A 9,965-nucleotide genomic window follows, 5' to 3' on the forward strand; every position below is an offset into this window, starting at 1 on the left:
TCAATTTTATCCTGTAAACTGTGCCTAGTGAGTAAAGAAAGGCTTGCACATACTATTCTTTTTCATTATTTTATTATAAAAGTAATTTATTTTTTGTTATTTTGGAAATTATTTCCACATGTTAATAGAAAGTCATATTAATAGTTCTGAGAATAGAACAAACTTCTCTTATCTGTTAAAAAAAGAACTTTGAATCGCAATTGCATGTCATAATAATTGCAAATAACACATGAAACTGTTACCAGAAGCCTCAAATCCAACCCTCTTTTCTTCTGCCTAATAGAGTTTATTATAATGCCCATCTTACTGCTTTGTGCAAAAGTTTTTTGAATTATATATTTTAGCAGCATCACACTTTCCAAGGCTCTCCAGTCACCTAGCACCCAAGGCCAGGCTACAGCTCTGGATGTTGAACTGGTGCTGCCAAACAAACAGATGCAGCTCCAGACTCATCTTCAGGATGGTGTAATCCAATTTATTCCCACTGGCATTGACCTGAACCCCCCTGTATGTACTTTCTAAAGACAGCTTTAATAATGTTTTAGAATTGTTAAAAACAGTCTATCAAAACATAAGCTATTCACCAATTCCTGTCAAAGCAATTCTGCTTTTTCTACATGACTGTCCAGCAGACAAACCATGGGAACCTGCTGCACAGACTATTTTAGTCCCAAGCTAGGCCCCCAAGCTATGATCAAGCTCATCTAAGCAGCAGTCACAATAAATACTGTTTTACTGTCTCAAGCAATAACATGGACTCTCTTTCCGGGTGAATTTTTTGAGCTGTGTCAGCAAATGCAACTCAGTAAGGAGGCATATTTCTGGCTATAAAACACCCCGGGCAAGATCTCTGGCTGAGGAATTCCAAAGTACCTGCTGAGAGATGCCAGATGAAAGCCCTTTGCCTGTACCTTGCTAAAATCACAGCACAAGATGCAGCATCCACAATGACTTAGTGTTCAAAGAAGCACAGAACAGAAGTAGACACAGCTACTTATTTTATCTTAGTGAAAAGTAAAAAAAAATAGAAAACAAGAAGAAAAAAAAAAAGAGGCACTTGGGAGAAAAAACGTGAGCTTAGCCACAGAAAATGAAACATAAGCCAAAGGAACAGAAATGGATAATACATGCAGCTGTTACAGTGCTGGGTCTGATGGAGCTCACTGTGGGGCTGTGACAGTGGTGTATGCCGCCGAGGGTGTTGTGTGTAGGGAAACAACACTCGTTGCTAAAGGAGCAAACTCAGTCACACTGTGCCTTCCTCGTCCTTCCTGCTTCTCTCTGTGTGAGTGACACGCAGCATGCTGCCCTTGCAGGTCCCAGGCAGCTGCCAGAAGGATTGTGGAAGGAAGCCAGAGGTCATGTGTGCTCTCACAGGTTCCCCCATCTTCCCCCTCATGTCAAATCAGGAGCTGCATTCTGCAGTTACTTCTCCTCTAGATGACCTGGCACAGGATGAGAAGGGATAAGACTGTAGTGCTCTGTGCAGACACACATTGGTCACAGTGTGATCCTGAACAAGCACTTAAGCTATTTTCCCAATTTTCCTGCCCTTCCTTGGAAGCAATGAAAGTTAAGATGGAGTCCAGGGAGCTTCTCGAGGGAGCACAAATGCAACGGCATGGTTGGATGCACTTAAACTCACATCACAGATTGACAGGCAAGTTAAGCATGCCAGCAAATGGCTAAATGCAATGATTCTTTCATCTGTCACTATTTTCTTACAAACAGATTTCTCACAGAGCAATGGAAGCTGAGATAAATTTTTAAAATCAGCATAAGTATATATATATCAAGCAATCAAATTAATTACTTTCCATTTGAATGGCAAAAATCTTCTTAATGTGTATGCACTATTGAACCTCCAGGTCTGTGGAAAAGATCAGACTTCAGGGGTTAAACACGGCGTCCTGGAACAGGTATTGCTGTACTGCTACAGAGGTTGTATTCAGATGCATCTGCAAGGCTGGCACATATGATGCAGGACTTTTAGGTGAACTGCATTGCTGCATTGCTCTGGAGATAATTTAGGGATTCTGAAATGACTATAGACACAATATGGTTACAGTAGTTGGGTCTCACCCTAGAGTAGTTTGCCAGACAAGTTCAGGGGTAAATACACTGGGGAAAAAAGGGAAGACCTTGCAATGCAGTTTGTTATTCTTGTCATTTAAAGTTTGCAAAGATTAGCTTATCTATCTATCTATCTATCTATCTATCTATCTATCTATCTATCTATCTATCTATCTATCATCTATCTAATCATTATCTATCAAAAGGTTTCTATAGATATATATATATACATATGCATTTACATACATTGTAACTGAAATGCATACACTGTCTGAAAATTACTAGGGAATTTTCTGCCATAGTGATTGCTGCAGAAACGGATTTATTGGTCATTGATCCTTACCATTAGCCAAATGACTTCATTTGTTTGAACGAAAATCTTTGCAGGTCTCCAACCCTGAATGTAAAGCTACAATGAGCTTCTTCCTCTTTCCTAGAATCTAAAAGAATGAGTTAAAGAGATTTAACAAGTCCCAGAAGCCAGAGAAAACCTTGAAAGATTTTTTTATTCCCTCCTCTACCTCCATGGAAAAACAGCATAGCTAGTAATAGGGATAAAACAATAGGACCATAACAAATACAGTGTGCTAGAGTACTAGTTATAGAGTATGTGTGTATGTATTTTCTATTACTATCATGTGATTAACAAAGAAAACTAAAGGCATCTTTACTGTTTTAATTATTTCAGGTAGTTTTTCTCACAAAGGGGGTTTTTGAGGGGCTGCTGGTCCTGTTTACAGAGACTGTTTATTTGCAGTTGTACCTGATGGTGGGTACTGTTAGCTGCAAGTACAGTAGGCACATCTCTTACATCCAGATGTGGACACTGACAACTGAGCATTTCTGTGTGGAAATGTCTTTAGCCACTTAGGAAAACACTTATCAGTTTCAAATGTAACTGTGCTCACTGTTTTCTTCTTCTCTCTCTCCAAAACTAAAGCAGCAAATAGCAAGAGGTTATTGAAATAGTAATCTCATCTGCCTCTAGGTCCAGAGACCACTGAGACTGGGATAATCAGAAGGAATAATAACACAAACTAAAACTTTATTAATAGAAAAAACTTGGCTTTAGCAAAATGACTTCGTACTGAAGACAATGAAGCCCCATTGATTCCAGCTGAAATTCTTGTGTTTGTATGCTGAGAAACTAATTTCAGTGTTTATTATGACAATATTTCATGCCTCAACAATCCAGAAAATTTTAACATGGAAAGCTGGCAATGAAAAATTAAAGCTGTCTTGGACTACTTTGTCGAAGTGACTTTCTATATCTAACCTGAAGGGTAATCAGATGACATTAACATACCATAAAAATCTCATAGATATCTGTTTATCAATTTAAATAATTGACAACAGGTAGCATATTTTTTCTTTCACATATTTTAACCTCCAAAAATATTTTTGTGTCACTTACAGAAATATATTTAGGTATATGCACATACTTCTCTGGAAGAGCAAGTGGCCACATAATGCCCAAATTGTTAAATAATATTATTTCCATAAGGTGGAGAAAGAATGAAAAAAAACCCGTTTACTTTTTTTCATATTTTTATGAACTAAAATTTGTAGAATATGTACACATGCTCTAAGAAAACTAAGAAAGCAAAAATTATTGATGTACCAATTATCATTGCTGTGATTCAGTGCATGGGACAGATGCATACTGAGCTAAACTTTTAAAATTCTCATATGGGAAAAAATGAAGAAATGTCCCGAACTCACAAGCATTTCTTTATAGGTAAATAATTTTTCATCTTTCAGAGGGTCAGATATATTTTGAAATGACTGTCATGTACAATTTGATAATTTTAGACAATTCTACAAGCACTTGGACAAGTCAAGCCATTCTGAGTATTTTAGGATGTGCAAAGGTTGCTTCCAAATGTGCTAAGGTATTTGAAACTTGGGATTCTATTTTTTTTTAAATTCCAAGTCTGTTACTAATTAGTGTTCAGCCCTATCATAAAGCATGACAGCTTTACCTAACTAAAGTGGCATTCTGCATGAAGTCTCGATGTATACCAGAGTCATGGAAGTGAAAAGATTGTGTTATAAGTTGGCGGCAGAATATAAATAGATAAAATAGATGACAATTTAGAGGATACACAATATAGGCAAGCAGGTGAGGTTAAAAATATCAATAGAAAAATATGGTGCATGTTCTGACCAAGATTTTCAAAGTTTCTGAAGGAATCAGATATATAATACCAGTAGCAAAAAGGCAGGTTTAATGACCAACACTTGCAGACAAGTAAGATCTACTTAGTTTTCAGACTGATACGTTTTTTAACTTACATCTTCTGTAACTAAGTGCATAGCGGTGTCTATAAGTAACCTGAGCATTTATTACAAAACTTATTTGATTCCTGGATGTTTGTCAGGGAATTTGAAGCAGAACTGCGTGTCTTGATCAGTTAATTCCCACAGTGCACAAAGTCCAGTGGAAAAAAATTTCCAGTTTGGTAGGAACCAGATTTAACTAAAATGCAGGCCCAGCATGTGATAGGTCAAAAACTAACAAGAAAGAGGAGACTATAATCAAATAATTAAATGGGGGAAGAAATTGAGGGAGTAAATGATAATTTCGCACTGAACTGAGAAGACAAATTGTATCCTAATTACAAAAAACTATTTCTTTGGGGAGCAAAATAATATTTTTGAGAGCTAAGGGGGCAAATGTTCAAACACAACATTTCCTTTGACCTAGAACTTGAAACAGTCTGTTAAGTTGAAACTCATGAAAGGCTTTAAGACTCCAAAGTTACAGTTGCTCTAACATTCAAAGGTTTTATCCAAAAAGGTAAACTGTCAAAGGAAATAAAATTTTTAAAATGTCTAAATTTTAAAACATAAGTAAAAACCAAAGTAAAACATAACATTTAAGTTTTTCAAAATCTTTGAATGAACTTTCCACAAAACAAATACATCCTTATGCTGAAAAAATTAATAAAGTTGAAAATCAGAAAGCATTTAATAAATTGAGTCAGATTTTACATCAGTGTAGCCAATATTTTGCTGTCACAAAACTATCATTCTCTGTGTTCAACACACCTCACCAAATGGAAAATTTCTTGAAGCATTTTATTTTCATCTTCTCAATTCTTGTGTATGATACAGGAATCTGCCTGACTTAAGACTTGAACAAAATCAGAGTTGCTCACAAAGCAGTGGACCTTAAAATTTTTAAAGGCCACAGAGATCTATTTATGAGCTGAAACATGAAACTTGGTCCTTCCAAATGCATCATTAAAGGAAAGATTTTCTAGGAAGGTAACATTTTGTGTCACCATAATGCTTTCTCATCTTATATCTGAGTCAGATTTAATTACATGTGCCATGTAGGTTTTCCCAAGGTGTCATAGCTGCTGTGACAGCTTCCATCCATCTGCAAGACAAATCAATACCAGTTTTCTGTACCATCTGGGGGAAGAGAACATTTAGATAAAATTCAATTCATAGTTTGTTTAAATGAAAGTAATCACATCCCCATTACAAGTGTACAAAATTTTATGTATAAGCATTGAGTTTAATTCATGATCTTTCCCCCAGCTGTTTTATGCTGGTAATATTAGTAATCCCAAATAGGTAATTTTAGCCTCACAGAAAAAAAAACAACAAACCTCTAAAGGAATAATATAAAATAAATATTAATTATATACATTATAAATATTATTTTATCAAGTGTTGCAGACTTACATCTGGATAATGCAATGAAATACTGTATTCATTTTCAATGAGCAAAATTAATTAATAAACTATTTCTTTTCAACATTTTACATCTGATGTCTGTATATTAAGTATTTTAAAGAATGTCATCCTTTTCTGTCATACTCCTTTGCTTTTGGAAGCAAAGTTTCTGACATCACAGAAACTGAACTCTGCCCTGCAAGTCTGCAAGAACCTTTCTCAGTTCACTTTTTCAGGAGTGCAGCAGACTACTTTTGTGTGCCATGCCGCTTTCATTGGTTCCTTTTCTGATATTTCTGCATCTTACTGCACCAGTCAGGCCTCTCCTAGAAAACTCAAAAAACTTACTCTTGAGCAATGTGAGAGGTGCTTGCTATCCTGGCTCTGCTTGCTAGAGCCCTGAACCACACCACATCTGTCAAAAGCCAAGATGACGGATGTGATACTGAGCATGACACCACTCAGGGCTGCGGAGTGCAATCTGAATTCATCAAGTCTAGGTTAGCAGAAGCGCAGGTGCTTTTAGCACAGTTTGCCCTCATGCCATGGTATGCTATTTGTCCTTATCTGGAGCCCTGCAGCTCATTCATCTTTTCACAGCTATCCCTTGTACATATGCAGTATATGCTGTGTGCTGTAATTCACACCAAAGGAAAAGCGACAGAGACCGATTATCTTCCTGGTCCAAGCACCACAGTTTCTAAACTCATAAACAAGAGACAAATCCTCAGGAAATCCCTGGGAGCTCTCAAGCATGTTCTCAAGGATTATACAGTAATTGAAGCTTTGTTGGGCTTGTTTAGAAAATTCTAGAAAATTTTGAGGGCAATTACTGGAAGAACAAAATAAAACTGAGAGACTGTTATTATTTTTTAAGTCTGAAAGGAGAGGATTACTTGTACAACTGCTGTCTTTGTGTGTCTGAGGTGGCAACCACCAAAATTTGCTATTTAAATTTGAAAAAGTAATGCTCCAGAAAAAGAAGCTCCTCTAGGCATCTCCTCTACGACATATAGAAGCCACCTATATTTTAAGCAGAACATCATTAATCAAAGAGTTCTCAAGGCACAATCAAGAATAAGCTTGTTGATCAGCTCTCTCAAAGATTTGTCACTGCTCAGAATAAGCAGCTAATAATACAAGAGCTTTATTAAATAAACATTAAAAGACCTTAAAAGAGTCCTTTTTTAGTCCCAGCTTTCCCAAGATGATTGTACCAGACAACCAGTGAAGCTGACTGATAGCATTTCCTGGTTACCCAAACCTGGTGTCTCATTCACAGACTGTGTTCATGAAAGCCAGATCATATTGCCAGGCAAAGGAAGAGCACAGGAATGCCTGGTAAAACAGGACTCAGGGCTCTCTATGATTTCTATACCCAAACTGTTAAAATTAAATGTCTGCTTCTGTGTTTGTTGGTAAGACCAGAAAAGAGTATCAGTTTTCTGCTTCTACTGCAAGCCTTAATTTCATCACTCCATAATTAGCGATTTTAGTATTTCTTCTAAATTCAGATTCCAGCATGAACTACTACCAACTACATGTTTACAGTGCCAAATGGTTTTGAATCCATTCCCAGCAGATGGAAGTACAAACCCTGATAGCATAAAAGCTGTTCCTAAGGCAGTTGTTCTTTCCCATACCACATCCATACATACTACGTTGTCAATCTGGTTGTAGCAATCTTGGAAAAACTTGAATTTTGAGGTATTGAAACAAACATTTGTAAAAAAGGCTTACATTTATGTAAAGGGTCTACATTTCACTTCCAGACTTTGAATGGGTGTTATTTTCCTAGACATTTATTTTGAATAATGTAATTATATTTTATGAGTAACACCTTGTCTCTCTTCCCTTGGAAAAACTATGACTACAGTTCCTCCATAATATTTAATTTTCAGTCTTTTATTTCTACTCATTTTGGTTAACCAATGAATATCTGCAATTCCATGCTTCTACCTAGTATAAATGAAGTTTACATTTAATTTCCCATTTTGTACTGCAGATGTGCAACATGCAACGACACACGAGCCATTACACCACAAACTTTAACAGAGGAAATATTTACTGGTTTCTTAAAATTATATGTTTGCTCTCAATTGCAAATCAAGTTTGGGTTTGTCTAATTAGAGATCTAATCTATCTGAAGATTCAGAAATGAGAGAGTTTCAGGTAACATGAGAATTTGACTGCACAATACAAAACCCATTATAGATTTTAAAATAACAGAGCCTACACCTCTTATCTTTCCAAAGACCATTAATTAGTACCAAAATAAAAATTAGTATTTGCATCAGAAATTGTACCATTTAGCCTGTACAATAACTTTCATGGGGTTACATTCCATGATTCATTAAGCTACCCAATTAATCTGGTATACATACCAATTTTCTACCCAAGAAGATATTCCACTCTGAAGGAAATACAAGCATATATGCATCTGAATGATAAACCAATTATGATTTCAAACATTCATGCTTATGTGCAAACACCATGAAAGAGACAATACGTGTTTCTTAGGACAACTAGTAATTTCCTTTCTGATACTCTTGTACTATAGTGGGAGAGAAGCTCGGCCTGCTTTATCATGCATTTTAACATTTGACTGGGATTTGTATTCACAAAATCATCACATATATGGTACTCTGGATACAGTACTCTGGACAGTATTTGATGCATTTTTTGGCTTTCTGAAAGCTGAAGAATTTGGATTCCAGCCCTGCTATGCAAAAAGATCAGTACTAGAGCTAGCAGAGAAGCATCTGTGACTTTATGCTGCTGGTTTTAATTGTAATTAGTTATAATATTGGATAGGTAACTAACGGAAAAGATTTCTCTTGTCTGTTCAGCTAATACTTAAAAGTGATGATAATTCTACTTCCTGAATTTTCCACTGATGTTTATGAAATAGTTCTGAAGGCACCTGGTGATACCACCTCATGGGATCACAAGTCCCTAAGGCAGAGCAAACATGACTCCTAACATTTTACTTTTTCTTTTCTTCTCATTATTAGCTTCTACTAATGAAGATGAAATAATATCAGATTTCTGCAGGATAATTAGCTCATATTATTTACCATTATCCTATGCATGCTAAAGTCTTTTGAAAAACATTAGGTTCTACTTAAACTAGATGTTGTATTTGAGTAATTAAAAATAGCAGCACTCATTTTTGTTAAAAGAAATCACGATCAGTTTTTCCATTAATATTTAAAGAAAATTAATTTAGAGCAAGGTTCACATTCACAGACTGCTGTGTAATTTTTGATTTTTAAAGAAATAGAGCTAGTAAGTATATTATCAAAAAATCTCTTTTTCAAAAATACATCACTATTTAACATTGTTTATGCAAGTCTGAGACAATGAGGATATGTTTTAAAATAAAATATATCTTACCAGCATGATAGGAAGTGTTCTGAAATACTTGTCCAAGTCTGCAATAAAATGGAGTAACGACTCATCAGTTGTTTCTCTCCAAATATATTTGTAGGACTGGAAATAACATCTATTTTTTTAACTTAAAATCTAGACAATGAAGTGGCAGGTTAGCCCGCTCAAAATGGAAGGTCAGGAGGCCAACATTAGCTCTATTTAAGAACAGACAGCAATAGGATATTGGAATGCTACAGTTGTAAGCCTTAGCACATGGAAATCAAATGAACTGAGAGTCATTCTGTTATTATCATTAAAGCTAGTGACTATTTTTATGCCAGGTAAGTAAGTCATTCTGCTCTAAATTTACTAGAAACAATCAGAAAAACTTTTATTAATTTAAAAAGACAACAACTTTGGGTCCAAAATGAGTTTTCAGCTGGTGAAAACATACTTAAATATAATGTAGAAAATTGTTTCACTTGATCTTGTGATGCTATATTTTTACAGCCTTTCAGAAAGTTTTACCCGAAGACCAGAAGATTCTTACACACTTTGCCATTTTTTCACAGTATATGTAAGGATTATACATGAACTCCTTTAATAATTTTCCAAGTCAGAAGGAGTATGTGTTAGAATGAACTCCTTTAATAACAATTTTAAGACATAATAAGTACAGAGAAAAGGAGGGAAGGAGGGAGGAAGGGAGGAAGAGAGGGAGGAAGTGGCGGAAGTGGCAGAAGTGGTGGAAGTGGCGGAAGGAAGGAAGGAAGTGGCGGAAGTGGCGGAAGTGGCGGAAGGAAGGAAGGAAGTGGCGGAAGGAAGGAAGGAAG

The sequence above is a fragment of the Parus major genome, chromosome Z (assembly GCF_001522545.3).
Source record: "Parus major isolate Abel chromosome Z, Parus_major1.1, whole genome shotgun sequence".
Taxonomy (NCBI): Eukaryota; Metazoa; Chordata; class Aves; order Passeriformes; family Paridae; genus Parus; species Parus major.